This window comes from Poecile atricapillus, chromosome 2 (assembly GCF_030490865.1).
Source record: "Poecile atricapillus isolate bPoeAtr1 chromosome 2, bPoeAtr1.hap1, whole genome shotgun sequence".
Classification (NCBI taxonomy): domain Eukaryota; kingdom Metazoa; phylum Chordata; class Aves; order Passeriformes; family Paridae; genus Poecile; species Poecile atricapillus.
Genome location: NC_081250.1, coordinates 139,641,117 through 139,652,916, shown reverse-complemented (window position 1 = coordinate 139,652,916; position 11,800 = coordinate 139,641,117).

The following is an 11,800-nucleotide window of genomic DNA, read 5'->3' as shown; positions in this document are numbered from 1 at the left end:
AGTACAGGGGCCAGGGCTGTTCAGAATCTTTATCAATGATAGGAACAAGATGATGGGAGTGCCACTTCAGAAAGTTTGCAGCCAACACCAAGTTTGGTAGAAGTGTTGAGATCTGTCCAAGAGTGGGAAGGTCTACAAAGGAACCTTGACAGGCTGGACTGATGGGAAAAGGCCAGTGGTATGAAGTTCAACAAAGGGAAGTGCCAGGTCCTGCATTTGGGTCACCACAAAATGACAGGCTGGGCAACAGTGGCTGGAAAGCTGCCCTTGGAAAGGACCTGAGGGCGCTGGTCAACAGTGGCTGAACATGAGCCAGTGTGTGCCCAGGTGGCCAAGAAGGCCAATGGCATCCTGGCCTGGATCAGGAACAGTGTGGCCAGCAGGACCAGGGCAGGGGTTTTCTCCCAGTACTCAACACTGGTGAGGCCGCACCTCGAATACTTAATTCAGTCTTAAACCCTTTACTACAAGAAGGACACTGAGGTGCTGGAGCACATCCAGAGAAGGACAATGGAGTTGGTGAAGGGTCTACCTGGAGCACAAGTCAGATGAGGAGCAGCTGAGGGAGCTGTGGGTGTTTAGCCTGGAGAAAAGGAGGCCCAGGGGAGACCTTATCAATCTCTACAACTCCCTGAAAGGAGCCTGTGGCCAGGTGGGGGTTGGGCTCTTTTCCCAGGTAACAAGGGACAGGAAAGCTTTAAGTTGCATCAAGGAAGGTTTAGATTGGATATAGGAAAAATTTCTTCATGGGAAGGATTATCAAACTATGGAACAGGCTGCCCAGTGGTTTAGTTGCCATCCCTGGAGGTATTTAAAATATTTGTAGTGTAGCACTTGGGAACATGGTTTAGTCATGGACTAGACAATGATGGGTTAACGGCTGGACCCAAGGATCTTAAAGAGATTTTCCAACCCATTCTATGATTCTGAAGCTGTAACATATAAGAGTGACCTGGCTACTTGCATGTAAGTTGTGTGCTGGTGAAATTGCTAACAGTATTAGTGGGACAAGTCAAAACAGCTTCTTCTGAACAAGCTTCTTCAAAATCAGCCTTTGCCTTACAAAAACAATCCCCCTCATCAGGCCCCCTCTAGTCTTTTCAGTAAATTTGTGACTGGGAAAGGCTCTTCCCTCATCTGTGAAGAGTTTGCTTCAGTTAAGCTTGGAAGAATAAAGATAATGAAGCACTTTGTGTGTGTTGCGTCCCCTGAGGGAGAAGGGCTGACTCTCATAAGAGGATTAGAGAAACAACTTCAATGAATTGATGTGGATTGCATTCATCTCTATATTAAACTTTATATTAAGGCCCCAATTTCAGCTTCCAATGAGAATTCATGGGTAAGGTTGGTGTTTCTTGGACATCTGTGCTCCAGACTACTTCATCTTAACCTGTTAGTGCTAAGATAGGCATGTCCTGGTATAAGTCTGAGGAAAATTTTGATAGAGGTTCCCAAAGTTCCTACTGGGATTTCATTATTCCTTCATGCCTGATTCCTTTGGTCAAAGTCTTGTTCGCAATTATGATTTCAGACTCCCCAGAACAAGAAAGGCATTTACATACTGGAGAAAGTCAATGAACAGAACACCAAAATGGTCAGGGGCTCAAGCACATGAGTAGGAAAAAGGGCAAAGAGGACTTGATTTTTTTCAGGCTGAAAAGAGATAACTCAGGGAGATCTTACTACTATCTGAAACTGCCTAATGGGAGGGTGCAGAGAAGACAAGACCCTTCTCAGAGCTGTGTGCAGAAGTAGGATCAGAGAGCATCAGACTCAGTATGAAATTTGGGAAATTCCTCCTTGATAGAGAGAAAACTTCTTTTGTGACAATGATCAAATATTGGAATAAGTGGCCATGAGAGAAGTGGAACATCCATCCTTGGAGACATCTAAAACTCAACTGGAGTTGAGCAGCCTACTCTAATTAGGCCTGCATTGAACTGTATGTTGGACTGGGTGACCTCCACAAGTTCCCTCCAACTTAAATTATTCTGTGGGTTTAAGAGTCAGGAAAACAAGATGTTTTCACTGGCTGATTCAAAGGCTTTTGGATTCCACACTTGGAGATTCTCTGTTTCTGAAGTGTCAGCAGAGTGCAAATCCAAGTGGTAAACCTTGCTCCCAGTTACTGCTGATGTGCATGACCTGCTTGGATCTTCACAGTCCTGAGCAATAACCAGATCACCTTCAGGCAGAAGGAAGGGGCTGAATGGCAGGACCATGGGTGATAGGTAAATTCAGCATTTGGGGCATAAAATCTTTGTTCATTTTGCTGTACTATGCCCCTTAAAGGTTTTTATTCAAGTGGAAGAATAAAGTCTTTGGAAGTCTTGTAAAATATTGCATGTTTCAGCCACAGTTGCTGGTTCAGACTCTTAGGAGAACAAGATAAAGTGATAAAGGCGATTTGGTATAACTATAATAAAATAAAAATATATAAACTGTCTGATATGACCAAGCCTACTTCTTCTGGAGTCTGAGGGGAGTAAGTCAAGTGAGGTAAAGAGAAGTAGATTAGACCTGAGAGCATTTCACCTTGCTTTTCACTAAGAACCAAGAATTACTCTGTTTTTCAGGTTAATCTTTTTTGGTGCTTCATCTCATTCCACACTGCCATGCTTGCAGATCAAGGAAATATTTACGTAGTAGAATAATTCACAACACTCTTTTTCCTCCTTTATGAACCTACCTATTTTTCCTTTTCTCCACACTCCCCATACACATTCATCAACCCAAATTGTGCTTGTTACATAAGCTGTCAAGTTATCTGTACAATATTGTGTTAAGGATTTAGCTAGAGAAACAAATTCCCTTGGTGTGTGACTAAGATTAGAACAGCAAGTGTATGTGATGGATTTGTGGACTGAAAACTCATTCAATTTTATTTTGATTATGAAGGCAAGGTTAAATATGAATTATATTAGCAGAAGTATAAGCATGACTCTTCAAAAACTCATGAACTTTAAAATCTCTGCAAACCTGTGTTCAGTGCAGCAATTTCACATTAAAATTGGCATGTACTTCCTCACTAGTTTCCATTTCTTCCTTTAAGCAACTAAAATTGCTAAACACTTCAGGAATCAGCTTTCCAGCCCTACTTACTACCAGAAGCCAAATCTTCTGGACACCCTCACAAGAAGAGTTAATCTGCACTTTTTGAAAGACTAGAGAGAGCAAGACAAAATCCCTCACTGATGTTGCAGCTTGGTGTCAATAATACCATTGCCACAGAGACACATTGAAACTTTCCCAGGAGTGCCCCAAACTCTGCTGTCCAGCCTGGAAATGACAAAATCAAATGCTGATGCAAGAGACTATGCAGCAGCAGTGAGTCTGTAGCTCACTGAAAATGCTCTCAAACCCCAGTCTACTCTTTCTGCCTTTGGAACAGTCAGAAAACATAAACCAGGAAGAACAGGCTTAATGCCATGTAATTTATTGCTCATGAAATTCATTGCCCACAGCCATCCCCAGCCCAAAAGTGTCCTGAGCACCAAGAAGCTACTAGTGTTAGCTATGAGTGAGGCATGTATGACTGGGTAAAACACACTTCCCATCCAAATGTCAGGTCTATACAGGACACCAGTGTAATTGAGGCTGCCACACCACATTTAGTGGTATTTTCAGATGCAGAAACATGTCAGCTGGGGTGGTCTCTTAAGCCCAAATTCCCCACAAATCTGCTGTTGAACTGACTAAACTTAGATAAAAGTCTGGATTTGATTTCACTGTAAAAAGAGGTGGATTTTGATAGTAATTTTAAATAGACACTTTTGCATAACCAGAATCAATCCAGTCTTCTGGTTGCTGCTACTTAAGTGACTTCTCCTTGCAAATCTTCTCCAGGTTTCTAAAAGCATTGTGCTTTTTGGCTGTTGGAATAAAAGCCTTCCAACCTAAAAGTCTTTGCACTTTGAACACCTCCAGTCAGAGGAGACAGCAAAGTTGACAACACTGCAGTTTTAGATCTGTTATAACTCTTTTTATCGCCTGCTTTTGTGGTACAAGGAATTGTTTGCAAACTGGAATTGAACACTGGAAGCCCCAGTGTTTGCTCCCAATATGCTAACTGCTTTGTCTCATAATCTGTATTTGGTGATGGCAGAGATTTCAACCCCTGTTCCTTGTCAGAAAGCTTGCTCATCTGCAGAGGGGGAAAGACATGATGCATACTTCACTTGGATTTACTGCTATTTCATGTCACAAAGTGCTGTGTTTTGAAATACCACCTTTTGGTCCTTGCTTAAGGGCAGATTCACATGCCTTTATGCTCCAGATTATGTCTAGGTAAAGCAGCTTTGTTAAACACAGCTTTTTACGTAGAGAACAAATAATTGGTGACTACTGCAGCTGTTCTAGTAAGTGGGGTAAGTGTTAAGCATCAAGGAAGCAAAGCCTGCGCTGAAACAACAGCTTGTCCTCTGGCATCAGTAGGGGCAAGTGATGGAAGTTCCTTCAAGTTCTGGTACACACCTGAGAGACACTAGAAGCAAGAGAGAGCTCTTCCTGGCATCTCAGATACTGTCAATTACAAGACAGGAAAAACAGATTTTCCAGGCTGCTTTTGACTAAACACTAACAGGTAGCTTGACACATAACTTGAAACTTCAGCATCATCAAAAATGAAGCTACAGAAACATCACTTTGAGCAACCAAAGACGTAGAATTCACTGCTCCTCATCAGTATGTTTTCTCCATGTTAACAGTGTTAGTTCCTGCTGTGAATGGGTCAAAGCTTAAGAAATATTGAAATCTCAACAAGCTATGCAAGATATTAGCACCAATCATAGTACATAGGTCATAACATTTTCAGTTTCTTCTGGTCAGCCTTATATTCCCGTAGGGGTATGAGAAGTGATGGACTTAGGAGCAGAACCTTTTGACAATAACCATGGTTGTTGAATATCCATGATTTTGAGTATTACAACAAAATTTAGAGACACAGCTTTTTTTTTTTTGGGGGGGGGTTGTTTTTGGTGTTTGTTTGGGTTTTTGTTTGGTTGTTGTTGTTGTTGTTTAGGAAATAAGAGAAATAATTGATTGGAATTTCAAAGGGTTTATAAACCCCAGAGAATTAAAGGCAGAGGTGTTGCTGGAATGCAGCAGATTTTTTTTCCTTATCATTTGTTTTCATATAACAAAGCAAAGCCACAATTTGAGCTAAAACTGTAAGTAAAAATTATCCCTACCTTATTTAACCAAAGCTGACTCCTCTGGTACTAGCAAATTATAATCCTGTTTATTCTCCAGTGAGTTTGGTTTGTAGGTTCTTTCAGGGGAAAAGACTTTGCTAAAGTAAAATAAAACACTGAGAGAAAATTCCACATTTTTATTCCTTAAACAAAGAAGATAAAACCCCAGAACTTCTCCCCTTTTGCAAATCCTCTTTGAAATAGCCCAATGAATTCAAATGGTTTAATGGTTCAAACTGAGAGCAAACACATAACCACTTACACTTTTCAACAAACATGAAAAACATAGAGCTATGGTGATAAGGTAAGGTTACTGAGGCACTTTGTTCTTACCAGACCTTTAGCCTCTCTTGCTTGATGGACTCCTAACCAGCTTTGACTTCTCATTGACTTTCCTCACCTTTAATTTAAGACTGCATTGACTTTTCCTGTCACCTTAATCCATTTCTAGCATTAAATTGCTGCACAGCTAGCTATAATGCTACTCAGTATTGATTATATTCTTTCCTCTCAATAATGTTTTGTTACAAACATTGAAAAATAGTCCAAGAAGGTTCCTAGTGCTTTGCTGGTTTTTAGTAGTTAATAATTCCACTTTTTTTTTTTTTTTTTTATATTTCATTGCTCACTTAAACCCAGGTCAGTGTTTTGGAGAAAGGAAAGCTGTAAATTACATGTGGTGCAGTGTCTATACAGAATGTATTTGATCTGTGGGATTTGCCATAAATGACAGCTGCTTGAGAGTAAATCCAGGTCCCAGTAGTGGCTTTCCAAGACACTGAAGTCTTGTTCCCAGTGAGGATCCACAGCTGGTGTCCAAGGTGAGTCATCACAGAAGGAGTGAGTGACTGGGAGAATGAAAGCTGTCTCAGCCTTGGAACTTCCCAAATATACAACCTTTCAACAGGAAAACACAGCACCCCTGGGGATTTGAAGTTCACGCTTAAGACACTCAGAGAACCCTCCACTACTGAGCAGCTACAGATGAGCTTCTCAGGTGTGCAGCAATGCTGGAGAAGTGAGACCTGCCCATGTGTCAGGATTGCACAGACAGTGCCTGCAAAGCCAGGACTAATTTCCTCCATGTCCTTGCCCTAAAATGGTGTCAATAGCTCCTTTTAATGCATGGGTTTTTTCATGTAGGTTTTTATACCAAGGTAAGACCTGTCCATTGCAATAACCCAAGCCTGATTAATAGGCATTTATTTCTTATGAAAGAACAGGAATTACAGAAGTGAGAAGATGAAATAAAATATAGTATTCTGCAGACAACTACCAAATGGAATAACACTGTGTTAGCTGAGGCTTAAAATACTCTCTGGAAACTTAAAAGTTTCCTGGAGAATTACACAAGGAGATAAAATCTTTTTTTCCAGCCCCAGCATTTAAGCCTGAATTTATTGTTCCATGACAGGGTGTCTCCTCTCACCATTTAGTGGATCATAAAAAAGAAAACTTAATTTTTCTAGTAAAAAAATGACTCATGCTTTCAGACAGGCTCAGTGGTGTTCCTGGCTGGGTAGGTCTTCAATGCTTTTTTGGTAGAGGAAGGATGGGAAATATCAATGAAAAATATAAAATGGTTTTAAATTTTTTTTGCAAGAGGAAAAGTACTGTGTTCATTGCTGTCTGTCTCCTTGACTGTGTTGTCACTGTGCAGGCTCATTCCCTTTCTTGGACATTATGCAGGGGATGTAACATAGGGCTCATGGAGAACAAATCTTTCCTCCTGTAAGTCTGCAGACTCTACCAGGGCAAAAAGGTGCACCTCTGGTTGTCCTCAAAGTCAGCCTGCTTAGGCAGACACATTGCTAAGAAATAAACTACAAAGTAATATGAGGTGATATGTTCCAATACACCTTCCTTAGCACCTTTAAAAGAAGCTTTTGGCTTGTTTATTTTTTCCTTCTTGTGTCTTGTGTTTGATATCTTTTTTTTTTTTTTGTCACTGATGTTAAGTCTTCTCTGGCTTTCCTTTCTTCTTTCCCATAATATTAACAGAGCTGAACAGAGCTGTCTAATGCAAACCAGTCTGTACAGGTAAGTGCTGACAGGCATTTGTGCTGGTGTCTGTTCCTAGGCAGGCCATTAATGCACACTCACAGAAATTCGGTTTGTGTAACAGCTTCCACCACAGACATTTGATATGACAGAAGTCACTCTGATTTGATATCACAGAAGTCACTCTGATTTCCTTCATCATGTTCCCTCTCCTGTCCCTGGTCTCTCCAGCCCTGGTAGAGCAGAGCCCATCTCTGAGCACAGAAACCTGGGCTGTGCCTGCTACAAACTCTGTGTGCTAGGAGAATACAAATTAATGACATTAAACTACTATTGAAAAGCCATATTGACTCACGTCTTTTATACGATATTGAATCCCATACGGCTCTTAAACCTCTGTCACAGTTAATGCCAGCTTTCACTCATATCTTTGCAATTGAAACTCAGCAGGGGACTAATGGATGACCAGCTATTTTCTGCTAATACACCATAGAAATGAGTGTGCCTGATCAATTCTTGAAAACACTCACAGTGCAGAAAGTACTCAGAGAAAGTCGAAACTATTCTTTTTAAGAGAACATTTTTTATGCTCCCTGATTCTGCATTTAATTCTGTAAGTGTAGTTTAAAGGGCAAAGGGATTTTTTAAATTTCATTTCACATTCAGTCTCTTCTCCTGTTGGCACTCCTGCGGAATTGTTGCTGCTGCTCATGCATATTGAGGGGCAATGTGCACCTTTGCAGGCAGAGTACATCTCTGCAGCTCATTCCCAGCCATTTCCCAGGTGCTTGGTACCGTGATAACATTGCAGCCCGTGGGGTTTCCCGTTTATACCCTTATAACTTTTTTTTCCATCCTACAAAGGATTTGCTTTTGCAGAAACTGTCTGTATGGTAGAGGAGGGCTGGATGCAATGTCCTCATAAGCTCATCAGCAGTTTGTGCTGCTCCTTCAAAGTACTCCACATCCTTCAAAGCACAGCATGTCTTTCAAAGCACTGCTAACGCTTGCCTGTCAGCAAATGAGAAAGCAGGGCAGGAGCCAAAAGTTAAAGACCCAGGCTGCTGCTGGGAAGCACACTGTTTCCAAGCATTTTGATATCAGAATTACTGCCTAGACCAGGAGTTAGCCCAGAGTGCCTTGTGCCTCTTTGTGGATTAGCAGGTTGTGTCATGATTAATGAATTCCTGCTCTTTCTTGTTTAGACAGAAGGTACACGAACTGTTCCAGTCAGCTTCAGTCTCCAAGAAAAAAAATTAGTACGGAATATAATGACACAGTAGGAAAAAAGAAGCCGGTGCTTCTGGATGATGGTTCTGCCCTTGCAATTCAGGAGGAGTTCCTGGAGGTGAGGAGCTCGTAGCCAGAGCATGCATGGAGTCATATGGCATGTGTCCCAGCAGGACACCTTTCATTGCATGCCATGGCAGCCTCTGTGGTGTGTGCTGGGAGAGACAGCACAGCTGGCAGAGCATGTGCCAGTGCAGTTTGGGAGACAAAGCTACAGAGCCCTGCTGTTAGACCGCAAGCCATGGGGTAAAATGTCTCTGCTGCCACAGGAATGTTTCACATACAACCTGTACAACCTGTACTTCTGTTCATTCATTTCTTTTCATACTTTTTTTTTCCAAAAATTGAAAGTCAAACCCTGAGACTGTAGTGAAAAGCAGACATGTCTCTCATCAACATAACACCTGGGATGGAAAATCCTGAATGTGCACCAGTAACCAAGTTAAAAACCCTCTGCTGTGCTTCCATTCCAGACACTGTTCTCACCAGGCTGCTATCCAAATCTTCCTTTGCTGCAGTGCACGCTTGCTAGACACTGTCTGACACAAAGTCCAAGCAGAAAGAAGTCAAAAGAGGCAGTTAAGCAACTGGAAGTCTGTAATTTCTTTCTTGCTTGAACTGTGTGTACTCAAGGGAGAAAGGATTTTATTTTTTTAGCTGAGATTATCAGAAAGCTTGAGAACATGAAAGAGCACCTTAAGCTGGAGACAGTTCTGATAATTTTTTTGCTATGAACATTCTAAATAACTTTAGTACAAAGAAAATAAATATCAGAGCTGGACATGTGCCAACACATGATGTCTGGAATGGCTGTTGCTCTTTGTTTTAATTAAGCTCCTGATGTGAAAAAAAGATGGGTTATTATGCCACATTTTCAACAGACATGGAGCAAAAGGCAGTTTCTTTCTGAGGATCTTTTATCTAACCACACAGGTTGAAGAGGAATGGGAAGAGCTGTAAGAAGAAAAGATATTCACTAAGTATATGTTGGCATTGAAATTTGAATAGGTGAGTAATAGAGGTAGTGAGGAAAAAAACACAAATGGGGAAAAGTAGAAAAGCAAAGAAGGGAACAATAGTCAAAGGGAATGAAAAAGGAAGGAGAATGTGTCTGCTGTGGTTGGGGGGATGGCACTGGGGAATGTGTGTTGGGGCATGCTAGCTGTAGAGAAGAAAATGCTCCAAGACAAAATTGATATAACCTCTTGAAATTGATATGTCTCTTGAAAGAGACATATTGCAGACCTGCACAGTCCCTGTTCCTTAGCCCACCATTTGCTGCCATGGACATCTGCTAGATATCTGGGGATATCTGTTTGTCTTCCTCTGGAGATGATGAATTACTGTTGTGAATTCTCACACTAAGTGGGCAATATAATCCTTGATTTCATATACAGTTCTCATAATAATATCTCGGGAGAATACAGAACTATGTCTATGACTTCAGTTCCAGTAAGAGGCTATTCTACTGGTGATAATACCAGACTTGTTCCTTAACTGTTTGAATAATTACAAATACTTCTGTCAGTGTTTGGTGGTCATCTTAGCACACTATTGCCACCTAAACTTTTTGTCACTGCTGAATAAGGAAAGTTTAGCTTTGCATTTGACTGTTTCAAGATTTCTACTCCAAAATGTCTTGAGTTTCTACTTATCCTTGTGGAAAGTGAAAAAAAGAGAGTACTTTTAGGGGATCAGAGAAATACATAATTTACAAGCTGCATAATGTCTACTTTAAAATTTAGAGGAAAATGAGTATACACATGTTCATAGAATTTCAGTATGGGCTACCCAGTAAAGTCTGTACATGCCCAAATGAACTAAACTCCATCAGAAAACAGTCAGGCAAGCAAAACAGACTGCTTACATGAGAAACACTTTTCTGTTTCACAGTGGTTCCAGGAATAACTTAGATAAAGCAATTTTTGTTCAGTTTTCATGTAGTTATTTTTCTGACAATCAATATGATGTAAAGTTAATAAAGCAGACAAGAAATTGTCCTTGGATTCTGCATATCTCAGTAGAGTGCCTGCAGAAATCCTCCCTGGTCAGTCAGACAGTATTCTGAAGACAACCTTGTACCAAGATCATATCCCTGAGGATCAGACTAGACAGGAATGAAGAACAAACACACATTTTACATTCACATGCATAGCAGGAACATTAAAAATTCAGCTCCTTATAGCAATATTTATAACTACAAGTAAATATTTTCTCTAAATTAATCTTCCATCTATCATATTTAGGTAAAATTCCCTTAGGTCTCTAGCCTTAGCTAAAGATATGAGGTTTTTTTTGCTTGGAATACATTTACTGCTGCTAAAAAACCCAGACTTCTTTGCCTCCCCAACCCTGCCCTGACCTTTACTACTCACATACCCAGGTTACGCTACTGTGGATGGAAGCTGCTGCCCCACCTCCTTCTTAAAACTTCTTAACAACTTTCCTCCCACTCTCTTTCACTACAGATCATTATTTTGTATGAACTCCTTTCCTTAAATACTTATATTTTACTGTTCCTTTTTCCAAAATATAACAAAACACTTTCCCACTTTCCCTTTCAATTAATTTGCCTGATAGCCTCAGCAGTCCTGGTGCTGACTGCCAAAATGTCTTTTTTCCAGCCCCTCTTTTGTTGCTTCCATCCAGATTTTTCACAGCTCTACTACTCAGCATAACTTTCTTAGTGGACCATATCACTTGCCTGCTTAAATCCTTTCCAAAATCCACTCTTGCTCTTAAAATTCTGGTCTTTTTCCCTACCTCAACCTTAATCTTGGAACTGAATCTATGTCCTATATGAATGTTTCTGTCACCCAAATATTATCTTTTACAGTGTCCTTGACCATAAAATTCTTCCTCAGAATTCTCTATTATACTCAGGTCTATGTCCTCATTTTATTCCAAACACTTGGAAAGACATTTTCTTTTATATGAAGGCCATACTATTAATTTGTCCTCTCCAAGTAATGAAAAGAATACTCAGGTTACCTGTCAACCACAGCTGAGTTGCCTTGGGAAGGAGGCAACTATGCTAAATAACACCAGCAGAGAAACTGGCTGAAATACAAGTTAACTTCATCATTTAGAATTTCTTACTGTGCTTTGATTTATTTGTGTCTTATCTTCTGGAGTTTCAGCCGTGAAGGGCAAGAATTGTCTTTATCACTGTACTGAATATCACTGCTATGGCCTCAGCTCTTTCAAGCCAGTAAATAATGAGATGCTCATGAAATTCCTAGCGGGTGTTTTGTTTTAATACCTCATCTGATTTCAGTGGGAGGTTTACCTGAGTAAGATCTTCCTCTAAGCAGAAT